Genomic DNA, 14,781 nt, shown 5'->3' with positions numbered 1-14,781 from the left:
AAAATACTTTATTGGGCAAAACCACGTTCGACAAATAGACCTTGTAGGAAAAATAGGGTTGTGTTCCTGGGTCCGAAGTTATCACCCCCTCTTTCTTTGTTTAACTAAATCACCATGATTTCCACTCTTGTTTTTGGACGATAGGATGCTGAGTTGCTCTCCATTTATTTTATGTGTACACTTTATTTTTCAATTTCACCTGAACACAAAACTCCCGTCTTCATTACTTTTCCCACACCGCGGCACTCATGCCCAACACTCACCCCTAACACTGTCGCTTAAACGATGATTCGCCATCTAGGCGTCCGTATGATTGTCGTCCTAAATGAGTAGACAGTTAAACGCATGCGGCAATGTGGACATTTGCGATGTGCTGTTGTGCATTATCACACAACAAAACATACACTAACATACATGGTAAATAAATTGGTCTCACAGTCGATTCATTCATACCTTCCAATGGATGCAGCACTCTCACGACACGGAGATGAGAATCTTGCAGCATCAAACTCGAACCCTAAGCCCCATGTTTCGGAAACAGACGTTATGAGGTACACGGTGTATAGTCAAAACACGCGTTCGATGAAGTTGCATTGGGAAAAGTTTCCTGTCCAGTGCTTTATATACTGTTGTATAGGATTCCGGAATTAAACTAATTCTCGGCGAGTGTGCATGCAGACCTCGCTTAGTGCTCAAGATGCGTTCCTGGAGAAGTGAGTGCTCCGCAAATCAGTGTTAAAAATCGTCAGACCATTGAATATATGGGGATGTGTTCCCGTCAGCATTAACTTTTGTATGAGAATTATGAGGGCTATACTGGGGTATTGGTAATAGTATTAATAATACAGATGGTAAACATGATTGAATAAATAAAAAACAATACATTGTAACGGTAAGTATTAAGCACTGTACTCAAGAGTGCATTATAATGTACTTCTACATGGCAGCGGTGGGAGACGAGGTTGGAGGATCTGCTGCGCTCCCAATCCGGGGCATTCTCAGAGGGCTCTAGCACCTTTGTGATGTTAGTGATGCCCTTAATCTAATTTCTGTGGTAATGGTTTCTTTAAGGTGGGGCCTGGTTAACTTTTTTGTTTGTTAAACGGGACTTCCAATCATAATCGAATCGTCGGGGGTGAGGTCTGGTTGGCTCTGATTGTTGAAGTATGGAATTCGTCCTCTGTCCCCCCTGCCTGGAGATGGGAACTTCTTGTCCCAATCTGGAATGGGAAAGGAGACAAGTGAATATAACAGTTACTGTGAGGTGATGCAGCTCTCGGTGCCTGGCAAGGTACTCGCCCACATTCTCTTGCCAAGAGTCTGTGGCCATTTTGTGATGCATTAGAGGCCAGGACGGGCTGGATTCACACCAAAGAGGTCAACGAGAGACCAGACCCTGGATCATCAGGTCTTGTTGGCGCATTGCAAGGTCTCCCTTCAGATCGATGAAGCGACCTTCATCGATCTGAAGGGAGGCCCTGTGGGTTGTCCAGCTACTCCATGGAACAGCAGAAGGCATTAGTCTGATCTCCGCCCTGTACTCAGTCTCACACCATTGTTAAATGGAGTGGGGGCACATCTGACTTTTTTCCTGGTGAATGCGGGGGTGAGACAGGGGTGTGTTTTGCCCCCCACCCCATTTAACACCTGTATTGACTGGATGTAGGGACGGGTATCAGGCTGGAGCCATCATGGCGCATTTTGTGCATGATCCAGGTTTATGGATCTGAACTTTGCCGATTATGCGGTGATTTTCACGGCGTTGCTGGATACCCTAGAGGAGGCCCTAGAGGAGGCTCTAGAGGTGTTTGGTTTGGAGGCCAAGCCTTTGGGATTGTAGGTTTCCTGGATGAATACCAAGATCCAGGGATTCGTTGACTCTTTGGAAATTGCATTCGGTCTGTTCGTGTATGTGGCAAGGAGATTGAAGCTGTCGGGAAGGCCACTCGCTTTCTCACTCAGTATGACGGAATTTATTCACATGATTTAGAATCAAACACCAATGTGAATTGCAAGATGTATTACTATCAGTTGTGTAATGGTCGGGAGGAAGGCTTTTAAAGTGATTGGGGAAAATGGTTTACAGGAGAACACGTGGAAAACAAAGTGGAACCCAGAGGCGACGGTTGAGATCCGTTAGATGGGAAGGTTTACGGATTGGCTAAGGGAAACACAGTGAGGGAACATTCCAGAAAGGGAACTGGAAATATATAAAAGGGCAGAGCACAAGGCGAGGGGACGTTCCAGGGAAGACAAGCTGAAGATAAGATCAAAGCCTAGGGTCCCGTATTGTGGCTGTGTCCCAATAAATGGCTCTTATTACATTGTCGTCTGAGTCGTTACAGTTGTATCAGTTCATTACAAAATATAATTTGGCCCTCCACCACCTGCTTTGAGCATATGATTATCATGTGATGTTCCGCAAAGCCAAGCATCCATGATTAATAAGGTAATCATGCCAAATTGATTTAACGCGAATTAGTATCACATTACATATAGTTTACGGGTGCTAACTTACACTGGCAGTTGATGATATTTTCAAAGCATTTTGTGTGAAATGCAAAGTCACCATCATTAATCTGTGGCAAAACAGTGCGCAATACTAACATGTGGGAGCAGGCACAGTTATGGTTCGTTATTGAATGTAAAAATATAAAAGTAGTCGAAACATTTCTAGATATAACAAGTGATACGTGTGCACATGTAACCCATACGTAATGCGCAAAGTGGCAAAAAAGGTGCCATTACATACAGAACCATTTCACACAAAATGCATCCAAATGTCCCATAAATTACATACAATGTGGTTTCCAATGGTAACCAGTGAGCGCGAACAACGTCATGCATACAGTGTACGTTGAGTTGTTTTATTCGCTTGCAGTTACGAGCTAGTTAAGATACTTCATATAATGGACAATTGGTTAAAATATTGATGTTGCATATATTTATTTCTCAAAACCATGTTGGGTCAGGCAAGGGGGTACTCGGTTGAAACAACCTTCAACAAGGGGTACAGTAGCCAAAAAAAAGCTGAGAACCACTGGTCAATGCATGTCAAATGCTTCGAGTACTAGCCAGCCATTTTACCTAGGGATGAAATTTATTGCACCCTGGTGTGACTTTTTAATGGGGGGGGGGGGCTTATCTCAAACCCCTACTGAACACCCTGTGCCACACATTTTTTTAAACAGAACACCATGTGTGGAGGCAGACTTTCAGGTAGCCAGCCAGGTGGCACCATTTTATTTGTCGTCCGGTTCTGAGCCTAAGTGAACCCTCCTGTATCGGGGCAATTGCTCAAGAAACGCAAAATATTTCCACAAAATGTGTCGCGTCGCTTGCATCACGAGCTGGAAAGCAGGCAGCAATAGAAAGAAAATACCCCAATGAGAGGAATGTATTGGAACAGAAAGTGCTGGCAAATTGCAAGATAAACAATCAATCAAATAGCCAAAAGAAGGGCACAGACAAAACGACTCGTGAAGCACAGGCTTGCAGTTTCTGCAGTAAAAAACTAATATTTTGAGAAATATGGGAAGATCGAAGTAGTGCCAGCTTCTGAAATGAGCTATTTTTACGACTTATTTTACATGTTACGTTTCAGAAATGTGAAAGCAGCATTTTTTTGCATTAAAGTTTGTCATTTTCCAATTGTTAATCTTCCGATAATGTGTTTTTACTTACTAAAAATAAATTGTTTAATACCGATTGTTGTGATTACTGAATGTTGGTTGAGTGATTTAGTTGAACGGCATGCTTCGATAAATGGTATGATTATCGATTGGTTTCATTGCTGAGCGTTTTCTTGTTGCTGCTTCAAACTGGAAGTCACTATCAGATGTACAATCGTTTCAGGGATGACATTGCGGTTTACTTCGCTAGAAGATCACTCACCAACAAGCAACCCCACTCAGCCATGAGCAAAAACACACCACTAACCATATAACACAGTAACACCTTCCCACAAAGAAGTAACTTCTCATGGGGGAAAATTCCACATTATACATGATTTTGTTATAAGTAGCAACTTACCGGGCCAAAACCCTGACCTAAACCTATATCGGGGACCCCTTGTACCTGGTGCGATCTGTAAATGTCGCCATTAGGCAGACAAAGGCGGTTGGGAGTGGTGTTGGCCATACACCCCTTCGTGTGCTGTGCTGGCCTTCATAGGTGCTCGCTAATAGCACTTGCCCCAACAGCCTGTTAATAGGCCATATGGGGGTATTTGTCCGCGAGATGCTTGCACGGCAATGGTGGAGATGCCACTGACTGTCTCGCATCACCCGCCCCGCACCACAGTATCAGCCAATAATACAGGACTTCCGGATACATAGCCGCGAAAGGCCAAAAATAACCCCCGCGATAGCTAAATTGGTATATGTAACGATGTGGACGAATGCTGTTGCGCCAGGATGAGCCGGGGTGGCTGAGATAATGAGTAATGGGGGGTGAGCTGTTAGTGGGGGGGGGGGGAATCCTCCAACCCCCCCATCTCCGGAAGCCAAGGCACCACAAAGTCTGGCCTTGACTGGGGGTAGGACACGAATTGGCCAGTCAGTGCAGGCCTCTTGGCGTGGGGTGAGAGGCAGTCGACGGGGCTGTGTATGATTGGTTGAAGGGCTTGTGGTGTGATGTTGTGGGGTTCCAATTGTGGGGGGGGGGGGGGGGGTTCTGCACGGGCCAAGTTGATTGACAGAGGCTGTGACGGCGGGGCTAAATTTGTGTATTTAGGTGAGCGCTACCCGTGTATGGGGGCGCAGTGTGTTTGGCGTTTTCTGGGGCGGGGTGTTCAGCATTCGCCTTGGCCGGGTTTTCAGCGTTCGCTGGGAGCCGCAGGTGGTCTCTGTTTGCCAGGGCTGGGGGGGCTTTGCGGGGGGCCGGTTGCTGTGGGACGCTGATTTCATACGGGTGGCTCGGTGGCTGGGACTTGTTACGATGGGTCGTTGTGGGAGCTGCTACAGTTGTGTGGGCTGGCTGGTGCACGGTGTTGCTGGTGAGCAGAGTCGCTGTGTGCACAGCAGAGGTCTCACTCAGAATCAGTCGAGCGGCATTATCTTTTCATCAGTTGCGTAAAGCTGTGTGGAAGATACCTGGTCTGTCGCTCCGCACGAAGCTTCAAGTCTTCTCGGCCACGGTCATTCCCTCCATTCTCTCCGCTTGCGAAACACGGACCCCCATAATGGAGCATCTTCGCCAATTGGAATCATTAGGCTGGCCTGCCTACGATCCATTCTGGGTTTAACCAGGCTGGATTGTGTGAGGAGCTCACAAATCCTTGAAAGATCTGGGCAAAGTCCCATCGGTGAGGTCCTCCGGCAGGCAAAGCTGCGTTGGCTGGGTGATGTAGCCCGCATGACCAGTCACCGCATGCCTAAACAGCTTTTGTTCGGCCGGATAGAGGGGGCTAAATGGGCGCGGCGCGGGCAAGAGAAGAGATGGAGTGATTTGGTACAGGAGGATGTGGAGCTGAGTGGACTTGCCGATGACTGGTACTAGCGGTGTCAAGATCGGCCTCTTTGGAGGAGGCTCGTGAAAGACGCCTCTGGGCAGTTGGAGGCAGTCGCCCTCCAACAACAATGGAGGGCGGAGGAGTGACGCTCACAACAACAAGCGGAGCGCCGGGTGGCTAAAGCACAACAAGTTGGCACAGTAGGGGGCACAGGTGGTGCATCAGCCAGTCGTCTCAGTCAGTCGACCTGTGACACCTGGGTCTGCCCCGTGACCTCCTGCCAGCAGGCGTTCGACACTTCACGTGGCCTCAAGGTGCACATAGCCTAGCACAAGCGTTGTGGTGATGTCACCACCACTTAGTGGCGAATGGCGGTTGTTGTTGTTGTGTGCACAGACTGTCACAACTACATGGGCATCTCCCTCCTCAGTGTGCTAGGAAAGGTCCTGGCAAGGATTATTCAACATCGCTTTGCCAGGCACACTGAGGAGAGGCTTGCGGAGCTCCAATGTGGTTTCAGGAAAGGGCGGTCCTGCACGGATGCCATGTTTTTTTGTCTGTCTGCTACATCAGAACTGTAGGGAATTCCAACAGGACCTACATCTCTGCTTTATTGACCTGGTCAAGGCCTATGATACCATCAGTAGGCCCAGGCTCTGGGTTGTTCTTCATGCTTTCGGAGTCCTTGACTCTCTGCTCACAATCATTAAAAACCTTCATAATGGTGGGCAGGCCCATGTAAAACTATTTGGCGGGGAGTCGGAGCCATTACTTGTTCCCCTTGGGATGCTACAGGGATGTCCTATGACTCACACATTATTTAACATCGATTTCGACCACGTAGTTTGTGAAGCCTTCGATGGCTGTACTGAAGGAATTTTCATCTGGCACAGATACAATGAGAGGCTGATCGATGGCCAGGTGCGGTCAAGAGATGGCTTCCTATTGGTCAACCATGTTATGTATGCTGATGATCTGAAGTTTGCTGCTCACTCAGAGGAGTAGTTGGAGGTGATGCTGCTGAACCTGGAGCATGTCACTAATAGGTGGGGCCTTACCATCAGTTCCACTAAAACTAAGCACCTGCCTGGGTATTTTGTGCCATCAGACACTCCACCCCCACAAATCCCAATTGGTGATGGGGCAGTTCTGGAAACAGCGGAGATTTTCCATACCTGGGCAGTGTACTCATGACCTCCGGCTTGACAGTAGAAGTCTCTCTCTGATTCAGTCGAGTGCCATTAGATTTTCATCAGCTGCATAACACTGTGTCGGAAGCTACCTGGTCTATTGCTCCACACGGAGCTTCGGGTCTTCTCGGCCACGGTCATCCCCTCCCTTCTCTATTCTTGCAAAATGTGGACCGACCCTAATAGAACATCTTTGCCGGTTAGAAACATTTATTCTGGCCTGCCTACGATCCATCCTGGGCTTAACCAGGCTGGATTGTATGAGGAGTTCACAATTCCTTGAAAGATCTGGACAAAGTCTGATTGGTGAGCTCCTCCGGCAAACAAAGCTGCATTAGCTGGGTCATGTAGCCCGTGTGCCCAGCCACCGCATGCATAAGCAGCTTTTGTTCAGCCAGATGGAGGGGGCTAAACATATGCAGCATGGGATAAAAAAGAGATGGAGTGACGTGTTACACAAGAGTAGTGTTAATACTCATGTGATCTGGGGATAGAAATATCCAAAGGATCCCAGGCAAATTGGGGAAGCATGGGAATTTTAAGACGGAGGCCAAAATCTGCGCCGAAAAATTGGCCATATCAGAACACATACTCGTCTCCAGCACATTAACAGTTCTCTGTTTTCTGGGGACAGACTATTTAAATCACCTCCCCATCAAAATTGTTATGGACCAGGGGTGCCTCAAAATGCCGTCGGGGAAACGGATAATCTTTTTTTACGCTCAGAAAATGGCATCCGCACGTTGGCTGAGGTGCAGGAAGTCATGAAGGAAACACTCACAATCGTGATTCGCCTTCGTTATCGCACTCCGCTGGTGATGGCCCGACTAAACACACCTATATTAGTATCACCAGTGGTGGTGATCATGGATCGACATGCCCTGGCAGGCGCGGACACCATTCTGTGTCACCACCAGCAAATATTTATCCAAGTCCTAAACACGGCAAACACACCTGTCACTATACATGGGGGAATGGTTTTGGCACATGTTTAACCCATACCTGCAGGGGGCGATGAAGTGCTGGCAGGAATAGTATCAAATGAAACAGATTCTGCATGCGAAGAGGCCAAACCCTGGCTAAACACTGTGACAGCAGGATGACAATTTATCCGAACCACAACGTCAGGCCCTTCAAAAATTATTACAGGATTTTGAAGATGTATTTAGTAAAGGACCATATGATTAGAGTGCACAAATTTAATGGCACACCACATTGAGACGTAAAACATGCCACCCATCCGCCAAAACTCAAATCACATGGGGCCGGTCGAGAAAGCTCACGTACAAAACACGATCGATGAGATGCTAAAAGCTGATGTTATTTCACCATCTACGAACCCATGGGGGGGTCCCTATTGTCCTGGTAAAGAAACCAGATGGTTAATTGTGGTTTTGCGTCGACTTTCATCAACTAAATAAGGTCACGATGGTGGATGCATATCTGCGACCGTGGATTGACGATTCCCTGGTTATACTTGGAGGGCGACAAATACTTTGGATCTATCCTCCAGGTTTTGGCAACTACCTCTGGATGATGATTCCAAAAACAAGACCGCCTTTGGGATAAAGCAAGGGTTATTCCATTTTAACTGTCTCCCCATGGGATTACAAACAGCCCCAGCCACATTCCAGCGACTCATGGAATTAGTACTAACAGGTCTCCAATGGGACGTTTGCCTGATATATTTAGACGACGTAATCATGTTCGGACGATCCTTCCAAGAACACGTATCAGGAAAGTAACATTAACTTAAGCCTTCTAAATGCCATCTCGCACAGCCTTCCATCAGATACTTCAGGCACATAGTTAGCGCAACAGGGGTGGCAACTAATCCAGAGAAGACACAATATATTTAGAGAATGACCAACCCCCGTATCCGTGCCAGATGTCAGAAGATTTATAGGTTTGGTTTCCTACTACCGTCAATTCATGCAGGATTTCGCAGCCATTGTAAAGAACCTCGACATGCACTCACAGCTAAAGGACAAAAGTTCCAATGGGATACAGAAGAGGACAGAGCTTTTAAAAACCTGTGGACGCTCCTCACGGATGCGCCACCACTGGCATAACCAGATTTCTCATTGCCCTTCATGCTAGATATTGATGCAAGCGATGTCGGCATTGAGGATATCCTATCACAGATGCAATCGGGCAGAGAGGAAATGATAGCATATGGCAGCTGGGTATTGTCATCGGCTAAACAACGCTACTGCATAACAAAGAGGGAACTCCTGGCCGTTGTGCTTTTGTGCAACAATTTTGCCTATACCTATACAGACGGAAATTTGAGGTGCGGACTGACCGCGCAGCACTGCTATATTCGGTGCATATCGACCAACCTTCTGGCCAGATGGCCAGGTGGATTGAAAGGCTGTAAAAATTCACCTATGAGGTGGTCCATAGGAAGGGGTTGCGCCACACCAATGTGGATGCTTTATCTCGTTTACCGGAGGCAGGCACGTGGGCATGTGTTAAGGGGTCACCCAGGTGTAAACTACTCTCACCTGATATGGGGTGCCTCACAGCACCAGTGCACATTTGGGAAAGCAAGCCAGAGACTCCCCTGGCCAATCGAGATTTGGAACTGAGCCAAGAGAAGTGGCAGCAATTGCAATGGGAGGATGAGACACTGGAACCCATTTGTGACATCGCAAAATCTAACCCAGAGCAAGATTGGCCTCCAACGACATCGACATTTGCAGAGTACGAAGGGCTGTTAATGCATTAGGAAATTGACATACAGGCCTACTATGTCATCATGCCGACCTCCATTCGCAAATAGTTAGTCGCAGAGGTGCATGGCCGATGCCTCATGCATTTGGGGGAGCTGAAAACACTCTCTACTACGAAAACGCATTATTTTTGGCTGAGCATGATGGTGGATATCCGCGAAAGGGCAGCCTCATTTGTAGAATGTGCATGGCAAAAGCCACCAGCACACCTGATCAAAGTGCCCCTAAAATCAATATAGGTTTCGCGAGTAAACTAATTGGTGGCCTGGATATACAGGGACCCCTACCTCGCACCGACAGAGATCACAAATATCTGCGAGTAGGAGTCGAGTACTTCATACGGTGGCCGCTTTATCCATAACATAAGGATATGTTATGGATAAATGGGCCTCTGAAAAACTTATAACGGGCCAGGGTAAAACATTTTCCTCAAAACTAATATAGGAAGTGTGCGACATCCTAAGCACTAAGAAAATACGCACTTCCCCATACCATCCACAAACCGATTGGATGGTAGAATGCCTAAATCGCCCCATCACATCCATGCTGTGTCAGGTGGTCAATTACACCCAGAGAGACTGGGACTTACACATAGGTCGGTCCCTGGCCCCGCATGCGTCGAAATGATACTCTCTGTTCTACTTGATGTATGGGAGGGAACCAGACACTCCCATTGAGCGACAGCTTTTTTACCTCCCAGCTAGAACAGCGAAATGACTGATAGCAATATGATGGGTCATGCAGCAGTGGGAGAGACGGCGAGGGAAGTGGCGCAAACTGCAGCGGCTCCACCCGTTCCGCCAATGAGTGGCTAGGTTAAAGGGAGTGATGCCCCTGCCTTTCAAAGTGTGAGATGGTTTGTGGCTACACTGCCCACAGATACCTTTAGGGACCTCATCAAAACTGCACCGTCCCTGGCAGGGCCCTGTAAAAGTTGTAGAGATCCTTAGGCCTCAATGTGTACGTGTCAAATTGGGACGTGGGCGATGGAATGTACATCCTGTCCATCTAAAGCTTGACTGGTCAAAGCCCACTATGGATATACCACTCGACTCAAAAAAGCACCCACTACACTCACCAAAAACCAGATCACCACGAACACCTACACCTTCATCCGTTCACTCACCTTCATCATCACTGCCAAGAACTGTTTATAAAGGTTCAGAGATGGGCTGGGCAGCTAATGTTAATGTAGGAGAAAGCTCCGACACCGGCAGTAGGTCTACACCAATCAAAGCATTGCACCTCGCTCCACACACCCACACTGCTGACGGTGGAGGTTGACAAGAAAACACGCATCAAGTCATGACCCAAAGTGGTTGATGACATATTTCGAATGATTGCTGAGCTTATAACCATCCTCTCAATTTGAAATTGTGTCTGTAAATATGGATGGCTTCATGAAAGAATGTTTGTTGATAGCCAATAGGCTTGCAAAGTACCATCGTCTTACAGAAATCAATTTCATGTGAGCCAGCTGCATTAAAATAATGATCAGCCACGGCAGAAGTATTGGTCCTACCATGTTTCAAATCTGCCTCATGTTCACGAACACGGTCCGAGGCATGTCGCTTAGTTTCCCCAATGTAACTTCTGCCACATATACAGCTTAGTTTGTAGATGCCGGGATATTGCATGTCAGGAATCTTATCCTTCACATATGGGATCAGATCACGAATTTTATGTACTGTGTTAAATCGGACCTGGATCTTGTGTTTGTTCATGAATTAGGTAATATTTTTGGTTACCCCTGATATGTACGGCAAGATGATGGTTTTGATTGGATCCATACTCTTTGGTTCTATTGGGTAAAGTCACGTAGGTGAAAATAAAATAACAAAAAATCACGACGTTTCGGCCACAACACAAGTGGCCTTCATCAGGTGAAGGGACGAGACTGTCTGGAGGACAGCGCTGCAGTGAGAAAAGCCACGCTTAGATCACGACCTTTAAGCTGTGTGAGAAGAAAACAAAGCGCCTTGACAAAGGAATTAGCATATAATTTAGCAATGAAATGGCTCATTGGAATAGCTAAGTTAAAGTATACACATCCGCAGAGGCACCCCTTGACAAAGGAATTGGCATAGAATTTAGCATTGAAATAGCTGAGTGATTAGCGAATTTAGCATTGAAATAGCTGAGTGATTAGCTAATCACTCAGCTATTTCAATGCTAAATTCTATGCTAATTCATTTGTCAAGGAGTGCCTCTGCGGATGTGTATACTTTAACTTAGCTATTCCAATGAGCCATTTCAATGCTAAATTATATGCTAATTCCTTTGTCAAGATGCTTTGTTTTCTTCTCACACAGCTTAAAGGTCGTGATCTAAGCGTGGCTTTTCTCATTCCAGCGCTGTCCTCCAGACAGTCTCGTCCCTTCACCTGATGAAGGCCACTTGTGTTGTGGCCGAAACGTCGTGATTTTTTGTTATTTTATTTTCACCTACGTGACTTTACCCAATAGAACCAAAGAGTATGGATCCTAGCAGTCACGAAAGCTTTAAATCTAGAATTTGATTGGATCCTCAGATGGCTCCTTTCTCATGGTTGGGGAGTGTCTCTTCTTCTGAACAAAATAATGAAGGGGGCATGGGAGGGTGGCGGTGAGGTGTGGGAAGCTGTAAGCCCCAGGCTACTTTGGGCTCGCCTTCCCATCAACTGGAGGCGAGGAGTGGTGGTCGTGGTGACTTATGACCCCACCGAATACGAACATCCGTGGAGGGATGCAGGCAATGCCGATGAGTCAGATGCCTTCTATGACCTCCTGTAACAGGTGCTGGCTAAAGTGGCCCCTCGGGATAGAGTCATCTTGTTGGGTGGCTTCAATGCCCGAGTTGGTCATGATGCTGGCACCTGGTCTGGAGTGATTGGAAGACATGGGCCAGATCAGCTCAATAACAACAGTAGGAGGCTGCTAGATTTTTGTGCAGGCCATGGACTTGTAATTACCAACACGCTGTTCCCGCATCGGCGCATCCACACAACATCATGGATGCATGCCGCGTCCAAGCAAGAACATCTGCTGGACTACATAGTGATGGACCAGCGGATGCGAGCCCATGTCTTTGACACCAGGACCAACCGTGGAGCTGATCTGCCCTCTAACCATCGACTAGTCATCTGTTAGATGCGCCTGCCATTCTTCTACTCCGGTGGTGGGTGTACACCCAGGACCCCATTCTAACCTAAGGTGGCCTGGTCTCAGTTAGCTGAGGAAAGTTGCAAGCGAGAATTTCATCATCGCTTGCGGCTGGGGTTGGCATCGTCCCCCACTCCTCTTGATGTCGAGGGTAAATGGGCGAGGTTTAGGACTGTGACTCATGCAGCTGCAATGGCTGTTTTGGGTACGTGGTCCAGACCTCCCCAGAGACCCTGGCTGACAGAGGAGATGTTCAGGATGGTTGAGAAAAAGCGACAGGCCCACTCTAATCGTCTACAGCATCCCACGTCAGAGAATGAGGAGGCCTACTACAGCCTTCGCTCGGAGGTTCAGAGAGCCGTGAGGCACTGCAAGGATGGGTGGTGGTCGCGGGTTGCTGAGGAGATGGAGTCTACCTCAGTGGCCCGCGATCACAAATCCCCATTTAACTCCATCAAAAAAATAACCTGCAGCACCACACCTATTACCATCATTAGGGGAAAAAACGGTGACCCAATCTCCGACCCCCAAGAACAGGTTTGCAGATTTGCTGAGCATTTCTGTGAGGTCCTGGGGGAGGGAAAATCCCTCCACATGGAAAACATTGTGGGACAAAGTTGGGATGACCCCGCTGAGGCTGCGCTGCCTCAAATATTGGAAGAGGAAGTCACCCTCTGTCAGTGGCTGTCTGAGGTGCCATCTGTTGAGAAAGTACTGAAGGCGATCCAGAGTCTGAGACCAGGAAAGGCACTGGGCAGAGATGATCTCCCAAGCGAAATGCTGAGGGAGGGTGGCGTTTGTGCACAGACTGCCCTACATGACATCACAACAACAGTCTGGACCACTGGATGGGTTCCGCAGGACTGGAAGGATGCCATGGTGGTCCCCCTCTTTAAGAAGGGGGACCGCATAGACTGTAACAACTACAGGGGCATCTCCCTCCTCAGTGTGCTGGGAAGGTCCTGGCAAGGATTATTCAACACCGCCTTGCCAGGCACGCTGAGGAGAGGCTTGCGAAGCCCCAATGTGGTTTCAAGAAGGGGCGGTCCTGCACAGATGCCATATTTTCTGTCTATTTGCTACAGCAGAGGTGTAGGGAATTCCAACAAGACCTACATCTCTGCTTTATTGACCTGGTCAAGGCCTATGATACCATCAGTAGGCCTGGGCTCTGGGTTGTTCTTCGTGCTTTCAGAGTCCCTGACCCGCTGCTCACGATCATTAAGGACGTTCATGATGGTGAGCGGGCCCAGGTAAAACTACGTGGCCGGGAGTCAGAGACATTCCCTGTTCACCTTGGGGTGCGACAGGGATGTCCTCTGGCTCCAACATTTTCGACCACGTAGTTCGTGAAGCCTTCAGTAGCTGTACCGGAGGAATTTCCATCTGGTACAGATACAATGGGACGCTAATTAATGCCCGGGAGTGGTCAAGGGATGGCTCCCTATTGGTCAACCACGTTATGTATGCCGATGACCTGGTAATTGCGGCTCACTCAAAGGAGGAGTTGGAGGCGCTGCTGCTGAAACTGGAGTGTGCTACTAAGAGGTGGGGCTTTACCATCAGCCCCACCAAAACGAAGCACCTGCCTGGGTATTTTGTACCATCGGGCACTCCACCCCCACAACTCCCAGTCGGTGATGGGGCAGTTGTGGAGAGAGTGGAGAGTTTCCATACCTGGGCAGTGTGCTCATGACTGGTTCCGGTTTATCAGCAGAGGTCTCACTCCGAATCAGTCGAGTGGAATTATCTTTTCATCGGTTGCGTAACGCTGTGTGGAAGCTACCTGGTCTATCACTCCGCACGAAGCTTCAGGTCTTCTCGGCCACGGTCATTCCCTCCCTTCTCTATGCTTGCGAAACGTGAACACCCCTAATGGAGCATCTTCCCCGGTTAGAAACATTTAGGCTGGCTTGCCTACGATCCATCCTGGGTTTACCCAGGCTGGATTGTGTGAGCTCACAAATCCTTGAAGGATGTGGACAAAGTCCCATCGGTGAGCTCCTCCAGCAGGCAAGGCTGCGTTGGCTGGGTCATGTAGCCCGCATTCCCAGCCACCGCATCCCTAAACAGCTATTGTTCGGCCGGATCGAGGGGGTTAAATGGGCACGGCACGGGCTAGAGAAGAAATGGAGTGATGTGGTACAGGAGGACGTGGAGCTGAGTGGACTTGCCGATGACTGGTACCAGCGGTGTCAAGATCGGCCTCTGTGGAGGAGGCTCGTGAAGGCCGCTACTGGGTAATTGGAGGCAGTCGCCCTCCA

This window comes from Petromyzon marinus, chromosome 45, assembly GCF_048934315.1.
Source record: "Petromyzon marinus isolate PM22_M1 ecotype Great Lakes invasive population chromosome 45, UKy_Petmar_22M1.pri1.0, whole genome shotgun sequence".
Taxonomy (NCBI): Eukaryota; Metazoa; Chordata; class Hyperoartia; order Petromyzontiformes; family Petromyzontidae; genus Petromyzon; species Petromyzon marinus.
The sequence above is the reverse complement of the archived record's forward strand: the minus strand, read 5'-3'. Positions refer to the sequence as shown.